General features: G+C 38.3%; 2 non-coding genes across 2 annotated transcripts; both read right to left on the minus strand.

Annotated features, from left to right (window-relative positions):
* Positions 1-9108: 9108 nt before the first annotated feature.
* On the minus strand, positions 9109-9179 carry TRNAG-UCC (transfer RNA glycine (anticodon UCC)). Its single transcript has one exon. It is a non-coding gene; the product is annotated as a tRNA-Gly (tRNA).
* A 1444-nt stretch (positions 9180-10623) lies between these two features.
* TRNAH-GUG (transfer RNA histidin (anticodon GUG)) lies at positions 10624-10696 on the minus strand. Its single transcript has one exon. It is a non-coding gene; the product is annotated as a tRNA-His (tRNA).
* Positions 10697-12205: the final 1509 nt, after the last annotated feature.

Below are 12205 nucleotides of genomic sequence, written 5' to 3' on the forward strand. Positions count from 1 at the left end.
CTCCAAGAAACAGTCGAGTGGTTAACTCACGAAGGCAAACTTAAATAAGGCAATGACTTAAACGCGCCTGGTCTGGTCCAATAGTTAAGCAATTGGTTATATCACAGCGTTATCTTTACCATGATATAGACTTCACGCATTTATGGCAGGGCATAATGAGTTCTCAACTTCGATATGAAGTCAATGCTGGAAGCACAACTGGTTTCTTTAATATGACTCATTTGAGTTCAAGATCTTACGTCAATAACGTAAGCATTGGAGTTTTTGGTAGCACCGGCAAACTAGATAACCGTAGATTCGGAAATTTAGAACAGAGGACTCATAGTATCTTTTTAAACCCAACCAAAACCAAACATCTCGTCAATAACTGAGGTGACGGCTAAATGAAATACAGCAAAGCCTTTATTGATTATATAAAACTTAAGGGCCGCTTAGCCTCCGTTAAAGGATAGAGCCGCATTCTCAAAACCAAACCTTTTCAAAACAGTGTTCTTAAGGAGTACAGAGGCCTCATTTCCGTATAGACCATAGGGGCTTATTTGAAATTGTATGGTAAGCTACGAAATTTTTTCATAATTTCTATACGTCATTCTGTACGCAAGCTAGATAAAGCATACTTTTGATGTCTCCTATAAGCAAGTACGCTATATGCAATTCTAAAGGTCTAGTTATGAAAGGGCAGGTAATTTAGGTATTTTTACGGTGATTTGCTATTAGGGTCGGGGACCAAAGGCTTTGATCTGTGTAAGTTCCATTTGTGTAGGGTAACGGAGAAAGAGCCTAAATCAATAGACATCGATGAATCATCATGAATGGGCGTTGCACACTTAAATGATATCATCGCATTGACTCCAAATCCAAATGGATGAAAGCAATAAATAGAACAACAATCGGATGTTTTACGAAATCTAACCAGTTCAAAGCAAAAGCCACTTCTCTACTTTTACTGTATAGAGACCTTCATACGAAGAGCTGAAATCCATTTAATTGCGGTTCGGGTATCTAAACTCATGGCGACGGGAGTTTAGGTGAGTGAGCCGAGTGAAAGGAAACTATCTGGCCCGGTTTGGAGAGCATTTTATTAGGTTACGTATTTAAGGTAAGCAAGGAGAATGTTTTCATTTCGTCCCATTGAACTAAGCTTACAGTTTCAACGCCGGATTTCTGACTCTACCTATTTGGATGGGTGTTTACCTCGAAACGTTTTCAGAATGTATGCATACTTCCGTGAGTAACTTAGTGCAACACGGAAGATTCGTTTAAATTAACCTATAAGTGATACAATAAATTCTTATTAAATGACCCTTAAATCGGTTTGGTTTAATCACCAAGCCGATCATGTCAAAAACGGTTTAAGCGTCGTGTTAAGCAAGAAAGAAGAATAAAAAGTTTGGCAGTTTGTTCTACGCTGTTGAAAGCTAAATCAACATGAGGTGTATAATGCATAGCTAAAAAAACACCACTAATGACTTAAATGACCAAACAAAAACCAGCTAACGAACCAAATCCCCACCAATAACTTATATTGCTTAGAGTTGGATGATCTACCGAATGCTAATCGAGTACAGAAAACATGGGCTACTTAAGCACAAAAAGTCATCTAGCCATGATAGTAATCGTAATAATAGCATTTAACCTATTTCAAATCATACAGCCCCGACTGGGCATTCATTTTTGATCATAGATAGTTATTTCGTCGTTTTAGCTTTAGATAATTTACTTTATTTATCTAAAAAACTGGGGCTCTTACCGATAAATGAAAGTTTTTCCTAATCCCAGAAAGCATCGAATGTTCCCTAGAATTTATTGACTTTCATTAGAATCGGGACTTAAGTCCCATATAGTCTCCATTACTATTCTATTTAATAGACCTTCTTTCTTTTTTTCCTTTTCTTCATTATGACAGAGTATGTAAAGAGCGTTTAGAGCTGGAGGAAGACTGGGATTCGAATAAGCTTTAAGCATAGAAACTGCTATTTTAATAACAGAATCTTCGAAAGAAAGTATAAATTGATCAGAGTTAGACATACCCGCTAGTCCTATGCAAGCAAACCTACGCCCATTTAAAAGATCGGTTAATAAGTTTAAGGATAAGATAAATTCCCTAAAATTGTTACTATCCGGCATGTGGGTATGAATAAAAATTTCAGAGAAAAATCATCCAATCCCTTTATCTTTACTTTGTCCCCCAAGTCGTCCGTTCCTTGCTTTTCTTCCCTACCCGCATAACAACCTTTCCTGTACGGTATTTTGTGGATAAGCGAAGACTAGAGGCCGTTAGGCAGCAGACCCGCGACCTAGCTATCAAAGGGATGTTTAGCTTTATCCTACCCTTCGTGATTGCGTATTCCACGGTAGAATTTGCCAGTTTAAGGTGTCAAAGGAATGGCTTCGAACCGGGTTCAAATCCTATAAACGAATCATAGTTGTGCTTTGTTTGCTGTTTGGATTCGCCTTACCTGCTTATGCTTTTATAGCACAAGATTTTACCACCCACTTTATACCCATCACCAATATATTGCTGGGTTTATCATGGTAGGGGCCATATTCTTCATTAGGGATTATGATCCGGAACAAAACAAAGACAATGTATTGTCAAGAATGTTGGAGCATAAAGAAGCAATAATATCCCATTTAAGTTGGGCTAGCTTATTTCTAGGTTTCCACACTCTAGGTCTTTACGTACATAACGATGTCATGCTAGCCTTTGGAACTCCAGAAAAACAGATTCTTATTGAGCCCGTTTTTGCATTTGCATTATTGAAAAAGAAATATGGTTACGGATCTTTCTTAACTTTACAAAATACTTTAACCACCAAAGAATATTTGCTGAAAAAATAAAAGCTTTAGATAAAAGCCAATTTAAGCAACAAACTTGCAATTCACTCCAAGATACTAATTCAAATAATAGCTATAAGAAATGCAAACAAAAGAAACCGCATAATCCGGTTAATGATCATGATTGCAGGGACAAAGATAATGGTAAAAAAAAACAACCAGATTAATAAATATATATTATCATAGCACGCTAACTAAAAGGCATTAGCGCATTGATTATGGCTTTCAGCATCGAGGTGCTAAACCTTCCCTAAGATGTTTTGATCAGCTTGTTATCCCACAGAGTCACTCTTATCCTAAGAGTGACGGCTCTTCCACTTGGTTAGCACCGTTAAATCATAGCAGGCCAACTTTCTAACTATTTGACTGATAAGTATTGCAATCAATCTCCCGCACTCTTTGGCTGATTCCTGTCTCTGCATGTTTTCGTTACTTTCTATCTAAAAGGCCTACGCGCCAATCGCTTGCCATCGCTGCATATTGCTTTGCCAGGCCAGACAATGCAGCTGATCGCGAATATGGCTTATCGCATGCCATAGCAAAGACTGGCTATATCGCATTGATTATGTTTGTTTTCTGCGATCATAATATTTTTTATAGGTCTGGAGATCATAACATTTTTTATAGGTCTAGCAAGTGTCATAAAGCAGCAATCCGGCTAATTCATTTTATTTTGGGCAAGCGGGTGCCTTCGTGGTTAAGATTTTAGGGCGTCGAAACGGATTTTGGAACCTATTTACATTTTCTATGAAAGGAACGGTCAACGAGCCCGCCGGTACGGACGCCATTAAGAGGACCCCCAATAATTTATTGGGAACTGTACGAAGTATTTGAAAGACAGGGAAAAAGTACCATTCGGGTAATATTTCCAATGGAGTCGCAAAAGGATTTGCTGGTTCACCAATCATTGATGGTTCCGGAACCGCAAGACCCACAGTACATGCAAACGTCCCTAAAATGACTACTGGAAAAATATATAATGGGTCGAGTCCATTTATTAGCTTTTTCTAGTGCAGAAAACTTGTAATTCCTTACTATCTGGCATAATTGTCTTGTTTCATCCTGAATATGAAGTTAGTTGCAACAGGTTGCTGGAGGCAGCAAAAATAGTACAGGTTGCCAGGCTAAAGGATTGGTTCATTTTTTTTTTCAAGCCAATAAACTTATTTTTAGTGAAACTATTCATAATTCTGCGACTGGAGAGCAACCAACAAAGAAAGATGGAGATCCGGCATTATGGCGCGTGATCCTCCTAACCCTAGATAAAAGGTGGAAAGCGAGGATAAAGTGCTTTAGTTAAGTGTCATTGCTTATGACGTTATTGCTGTAGCCTCAAGGAGGTTTGGCCATTGCTTCAACCTTCCCGAATTCCTGCAGATTCGGGTCGTTTTCCGCCACCGGAACGTCTTGAAATAATTCCCATATGGTGCGGGAGACTCAATTGATCTAGACTCAGAAGCTGGGATTTGACCCTTTCCATCGATCGGTTGGGCCAAAGCATTTACTGGCTTAAAGGCCTAAGAAAGAATTACTAACTGGTATTTGCGCAATTTTTCCCGTTGCTTTTACGGAACCCCCTTCCTGTATGGTCGAACCATCGCCCATCAGTACTTAGCCAACATTATCAGATTCTAAATTCAAAGCGATGCCTACTGTACCATCTTCAGATTCTACCAATTCTCCAGCCATTACTTTGTTCGAACCATGAATGCGGGCTATTCCATCTCCCACTTAAGGTACAGTGCCAGTATTAACAATTTCCATTTCTGGGGATCGGATGGGTCAAAAACAGCTAATTCGTATAAAGCCATTGAACCCGCAATACTGGCCGGAAACGGCGAGCAGACAGTCTTTGATTCATAGCAGTGCAGCTCTTGACGTACGGGGCTTTCCCTTACTTTGTTTCCGGAGTACAGTAGCTAAAGAGTGCAGTATTTGACTATTTATTAGGCATTTCCTTCGACCGGAAAAGTGGCCATTGGTTCACGATACGAATACTGTTCTAGGGATGTCGCTAATAGTTTCTGCTAGACAGAAGTACTGTTTTGAACGGGCTGGCTCAGCAGCAACTCCTGGTACTGTAGCCGTGGGAACGACGGTTCGGTACTCGTTGCTGTGACTGAGCCTAGGGGTTGTCTTTCATAACAATAGCAAGTTCGTAACTGATAGGTGCAAATAGGGTTGTGTTTATACAAGTTCGACAAAAAAGGAAAAGCAATGAATCCTTTGGTTTCCGGTAGATGGAAGATCTGCATGAGCGATACAAGAATTCTTGTATAATAACAATCGATTAATAAGAACCTATTCGGCCAATCCAAACGGGTTGCGCCATAGCAATCTTTGTTGTAAAAAAAAAATTCGCTCTAAACCCATCAATTGAACTCACCATGGCCCCAGTACCTCTTTGCTTTAGTATAGTTGCCTTTTTTTGTTTTTTAAGTAAGTTAAGAAATCTCCGGCACTCTAATAAGACGTGAAACACCCGATGCCATTTTGACCTCGATGTGTGAAAAGCGCCTTTTTCTGCCATATGTACTGGAAATTACCGGGAGACGTGGTTGGACAGTCCGGATTGTTTTCGCATAACGCTGCGATCACATCACATTGATGACCGTAAATCACCGCTATGAGGCTGAATTCTCTTAATGAAAGTGATGAGGTTTTTGACTTTGATATCCCCTTTCAATTTGCATTCCATGCAATCGGCAAGCGGAGTCATCAATTAAAATGACAAAAATATTTTCACGTTAAGCTGAAAAACTCCATTGTTGGCCAGCACTTCAAGCGCTGCCAAAAAGAACATATCACGGTAAGACTATAACTACAATAAGAAGTCTTTTCAAAAGCAGTGGCTTTGGCCTGTTGGGGTCCCGGTCCTTATCTTCTGACCGGTTAACTCAGTATCCGGAATGTAAGATGATTCGCCTTGCCTAACTTACCTATTACATTTTGCTTCTAATACATGCGGCAGCAAAAGCTAGACAATGTTTAGAACGATAAGTTTATTACTACATTTTGCTTCTAATATAACCGTAATGCGGTAGCAAAAGCTAGACAATGTTTAGAATGACGTGGCTGCAGTCATTCCAAACAATGACTAGCTAGGATTGACGTGGCTGCAGCAGACAGACCTAATTTTGGCTAACAGATGGATTACGTCTTTAAAAATAAGTTTATTACTACATTTTGCTTCTAATATAACCGTAATGGGGATATCTTTATGGCATTCGTGATCTAACTTAAAAATTACATTGGGAATGGGAAAACGTATAGTCTAATCTCGATCGAAAGATAGAGCGGCTTGGAAAGGCCAACCAAGATCGGATATAGCTGGTTTTCCGCGAAATCTATTGCAGTAGAGCGTACAATGTTTATGGTTTGGGATAGAGCACTCAATGGGCTAGGGTGGCCTCAAGCCTGACCAACCTCAAGGAAACTCCGAATACAGGCCATAGGTTTGTATAGACAGACTTTGGGTGCTAAGATCCGGTAAAGCAGGGAATTAAGTAAACGTTATATGTAAAAGGTGGGTGTCTAGTTTACGATTGTTTGAAAGTTTATATAAAGTAGACTTTTGTCTATAAGTCATTTAAATCGGTTATTGTCATCTAATATAAGAATTTTTGCATAATAGGAAATGATAGTTTCTTGAAAAGAAATAACAAAATTTAGTCAAATTGAAGGTTCTAGCAATACTTTCTAACGTTAGGTTTAATTGAATAATCAATAAGATGGTTCTGCGGGGTAGAGTAATTGGCAAACTCGTCAGGCTCATGATCTGAAGACTGTTGGTTCAAATCCAACCCCCGCACTTTATTAATAAAGAAATAGCTATATAAATTAAGTATCTAATCATTGATAAGGAACTTACATTAACCAAAAAGTCCTGATAAATGATAATTGAGACATTAAAGAACCTTTAATTAATGGTTTCTATACACGGTTGTAGATGCAACCAATTTGCCAATAAAAACAAAAGAAAAATGGCCAATAAGAAAATAGCTATATTATAACATACCCAGATAAAAGTAGAATCGGATCCGAAATTCAAATATTTAAATACACAGATTTCCTATAAATACTAAAATAGTCAGGAATCCAGATAGTTTCGTGCTGCGGATATAAAGACAATCTTAGCATTGTTATATAAAGGATGTTAATGGTAAAATATCTATAAATTTATTACCGCTGGAAGAACAAAAATAAGGACCAAAGGCTGCAACCTGTCCAAATTTGGAGTCATTTTCTACCTATATCTCTATTTAATCTTAATTTTGATTTGAAATTAAGTAAGTGGTACTTACTAATTCCTTTCTTCTTTTTCCTACGTATATTCATTAGCAAGCCTATCATACAAGAAAGTTGCATGGCGTTCGGATTTTCCATGGGTTTGCTTCGATATCGTGTTTATATTGTCGTACGTTATGATTCCGGTTGTCTAATCTTTGTGCATTTAATGCACACTGCATAAAAATGGCCAATAAGGATTTCATACAAAAAAACTACAAACAATAAGGTTAATGAAGGCTAAGATAAAAACTCAATAAAAGAGACTTCACCAGCGGAATCTGATATTTCAGATATTGAGTATGATGATATGTTATCAGAACCTATTTTGAAGTGCTTAAACTAAATGGGAATTGATTTCCGTAAAAGCCATGATCGAATGCTCACGCTATCATAAAAAATAAGATAATATAGGACATCTTGTTTGTTTGTCTGTCAAAGGTCCACCAGGCAAGCAAAGCCCAGACCGGTTTAGGAGACATGATAACTGCTTTTGGCCTTATCGATTGGCTTATTGCAGGCAAGCTAAAGGCAAAAGGTAATGTGTTCTTCGGAAGAGCAAATGAGCTAAGCTAACTTAACTCATTTAGAAATAAAAATGGAAAAAAGTGTTTTCTGGCGATAACAATACTATAAATAATCTGCTGTCAACCAGACAAGATGCCTTTGCTTAAGTTAATGCCAATTTAATTAATAGCAAAGCCGTTAGCTGATCAGACCATGCATTATTTTGTATATTTAAAGTTATGAACAAAAAGAGGAAGAGATAACGTACTTGGATAGATTCTTTAAGTTTGAAATCTATCGAGATTTCAAAGCAAGATGTTCACAGTGATCTTACTTTTAGGCCGGGTGACAGAGTGGTTATGTAGAGGACTGCAAATCTTTGTACGTCGGTTCAATTCCGGTCCCGGCTTCCAATAATATGATGCTGAAAAGCAACATCAGATAAATTTTGCCCTTTAGCCATTAACTTTTTCAATTTTAATGCTGCCTTATACGAATATGAAGAAGAAAATCAAACAACATTAAACATTTCTTAATAAAGTTAATATATAGTTAGGGCAGTTTATTGAAAGGAGGTCTTTCATGCCAAAACAAATGATTACCCATAAAGGAATAAATTGAATCTAAACTCCTAAAGCTGCTTTCTTTAATGCTTTTGCTGTTATCAGGTAAACATAGTAAATATGAGCAATATCCTTAACTGAAGCTCTATATTTCATGGCAATTCTGATTTTTGTATTAGCGATAATGATGTGTATTTAATTTGTTTCGGAGCAAGACAACTTAATTATTTGACTCATAAACCAATGTCTTAAGCCACAACGCCATATCTTTAGTAGGTATGGGTTTTTTTCTTTTTATCTCAAAGTACCTACGATTTAGATTAACATGTACCTGTCCAGCCTTTTTTCTGCACAATCAAAGAAATTTATAGGTATTTTTCCTTTTATCCGTACAAATTACTTTCCATTTTCTTTATTGGGTTCTTATTTGTGTCTTAAGTAGTTTCATTTATTTGCCTTTTTAAGCACAATATCATTACTGATGATTCTATTCGCTGACATGTAATTTTTGAATGGAAAATCAAGTCCTTGTGAATAGACAAGGCTAGGTGCGACGGTTTCGCAAAAAAGTTAATGGAGCACATTATGATCCATTAGCCTAATTAAGTCAACTCGACTCCGTCCACCCGAAGGGCGTGAAAACCGTAATGCCAGCCAAATAAATTTCCTGTCCGGGCATGCCGGCCCAAGCCTGCAGCGCTTCGGAATGAAGGCCCGTTTGGAGACATTAGTTTGCTAAATCAACATACAATAAGATTGTATCATAAATGAAAATCCCATTTCTTTCTCTACTTCCATTTACCTAAGAAACACCGAGATGATGATAGGCATAGGATGACCCATTGAAAATCAACATTAGCTTAATGTTAGTTTCCTTATGGCCATCTCTTATCTTGCCTGTCAAAAAGTTACTTGCGAATAACGGGAATCGAACCCATATCCTCTGCTTGGAAGGCAGATAATCTACCGTTAATCTATATTCGCTTAAGTTTCATTCCCAGATATTCTAAATAAATCGTTTCTATAATACAAATTAACCAAAGTGGCCTTCCATGCGTGCGCAAAGACCTTGTCTTGCTCAAGCGCCTAGTAAAATGCAAGTGATGGATTATTTATGTTTAATTCGTTTCATATACGATGATTCATGGAACGCCATCGATGAAAACTTTCCGTTCATATCTCTCCAATGAGTAAGCGAAAATTCCTTAGCGAGTTGCGATCCGTTAAGGTTGCAAAAAAAGGACTCGCACCATTAGAGTTAAGATTAAGGTTAGATCCCTAATGTATATCGGCCCGGTCTTTGGGATCCGTATCCATTGTAAGCCGGGCCTTAAGACCTGGAGTTATGAGAAATGGTATTTTCTTTGTTTTTGCTATCAGAAAGTCTTTGGGCATTGTTAAGATTATAGGCATTTTTGGGATCATATCAAAAAGACCTTTGGCCGGCTAAAGGAATGGAAACGAAAAGAAATGAAATTTGTTAAAAGTAAAGTCTCGTATGGTTTTGACGTACTTCTATCCTCGACAGATAGCCCAGCATTAAAAGCTGGTCAGAGCTTATGGTTACCCGGTTGGTTAGATGCTATTAATAATAATAGTAACTCATTATTTTTCAGTATTGGACCCGGAGGTTCACCACGCTATTGCTTTGGGTTTACACACGTTGATTCTAGTGAAAGGTGCTTTAGATGTGCGTGGTTCCAAACTCATGCCAGATAAAAAGGAATTTGGTTATAGTTTTCCCTGTGACGGGCCGGGTAGGGGAGGTACCTGCGATATATCTCAGTCCAATGGCAGCTCCCTTCAATCCAAAGCAAGGCTTTAAGTATCCTTCGGGGTCCTACAAAGCAGTATACTATCACCCCTACTATGCAGTATTTACTACTTGGGGCTATTCAAGTATTGTCAACACGGGAGGCTAAGGCATGGTGTCTTATGTAAAGCCACGTATTAGATTGGCAAAATTAATATCAATACCGCCTACCATACTAAAGCTCGTTATGCTGCAGCTAAGTGGGTTCTTCACCACGAGACTCTAGCTGCTAAGCCGCCGTGTGATGGTTGCCGAGGTGGAGGGAAAGGAAAAAGGGCAAACCCTCGACCAAACCACTTTCGTGAAAAAAACTAGGGACGGAGTCGAACCGTCATTCCAGGACCAACACATTGCCATTATGTTACCTAGTTGGAGGTGACCTTGGCCACCCGAAACTAACGAAACGAAAGAAAGAACAAGGCCATAATGATTTCATATTTAACAATCCCGAGTCAAGCTAATACAATGGCCCTTCCTTTAGCTACAAACAATAGTTTCCCAAACAAAGCCAGCCTTCCTTGAGCTACAAACAATGGTTTCCGTCTGTTTTTGATATTTATAACTGTTTGTATCGTTTGCTGATAGCAGTCAAGCGCGTCGAAATAGTATGTTTTTGGCAAGTAACGGGATTTGAACCCGTGTTTTCAGATTCACAATCTGACACTCTAACCTATTAAGTTATACTCGCCCTCGGGGCTCTTTGCAAGCTCCTTTAGATCCAATATAGGCCCAAGCAAGTCTGGGATCGATTTGACTAAATATAAAAGGAGAATCGGTTAAAATGAGACAGAGCTTTCGTTTCTCTTATCTACCCATCTTAATAGGCAAATATGCTCACTATCGGACTTGAACCGATAACCCATAATGGAACAGATTTTGAGTCTATCGTGTCTACCATTTTCACCAAGTGAGCAAACAAAGCTCTCATCAAAGGAAATGTACAATAGGAATTTTCCTTACCTGGCCTGCTTAATCCAATCCTTTTTTGAAACCACCCAGTTGCGCTTTATTTATGGAGCTTGCTTTAATTTGGTCAAGCCCTAAATATCTTATCAAGACATAAAATTTTTGCCGCATTTTGTAGCTGGTTTTCATTTATCTATGTTTCTTTCTCGTTGTCCAACCTTTTCACTCTTTCATTAGTTCATATCCGTCTATTAAGGAACCAAGTAACCGAATATGCTTAGCATATACGAAGCCAGCTGAGATGAAAGGAAAAGATTTGAATCTTTATCAGCTCATTATTATTATTATTCCCAATGGGTGTAATTGTTATTATTTAGTTTAGTTTCATTTAGTAGCGGATTGTTTTGAACGAAGGCTTGTTTTCTTCTATAACATGATTTTTTTTCCTAAATCTTAATCAATATCCATACAACAGCCAGCGAAAGTGGCGAAATGGTAGACGCGCTATCTTGAGGTGATAATGAGGCCACTCATGGGAGTTCAATTCTCCTCTTTCGTAATCGTTTCTGAATAGAGCAAACAAGGCCCTAGTAAGTGGAATTCTTTTATTTTCAAATGTTAAGGATCCGCGCAGCTGATAAGATTTCATTAAATTACTACAGCTAGGCGAATTGCATATGGATCCAGGCTCGATAAGTAGCTTTCAGACTTGATAAGTGGCTTTCAGACAATGGCTATGGACTGCTAGTAGATGGCATTTTGGATAATCCAGTTTCTATCCCTTTCCGCATTATATATCAAATTCTTAAAAAAGGTACCAGGTCAGGGAGTTAAAAGCCCAATGCTCTACCAACTAAACCATACACCCAAGTATTATTATTACTATTATCCATTCTAAGAGAAATTTTTATATAGTAATTGAACGACAAGAAACAACTCCCAGTTCACCGAGCAATAGCTGAATGTAAAAGAATGGCTGCCATATTTACGTTAATCAGAGGTAAGGCCGTGAGTCATTATGTCAGGAAGGATTGTCAATGTTCCTTTCATCCATCCACCCTTATCGCCTAGTGTAGGTCAGGAGTCCGGAACGTGAGATGGCCTTACAGCCCAGCCTAGCCGCTTGGTTTTGGCTCTACAATGTTACACAATACCCTATTGATTGCCCTCTGATCCAGTCACTCAGCCAATCAAACCAATTACACCTGCCTACGCGTTTTTGAATTTTCCTGGCTTAAGGTTTTTTGAGCGACAATTTATATCTCTGACAATTCATAATTTACCTAGCCAA

This window comes from Lygodium microphyllum, unplaced genomic scaffold (genome assembly GCF_053477565.2).
Source record: "Lygodium microphyllum isolate KBCC unplaced genomic scaffold, Lygodium_microphyllum_v1.1.10 scaffold_42, whole genome shotgun sequence".
Classification (NCBI taxonomy): domain Eukaryota; kingdom Viridiplantae; phylum Streptophyta; class Polypodiopsida; order Schizaeales; family Lygodiaceae; genus Lygodium; species Lygodium microphyllum.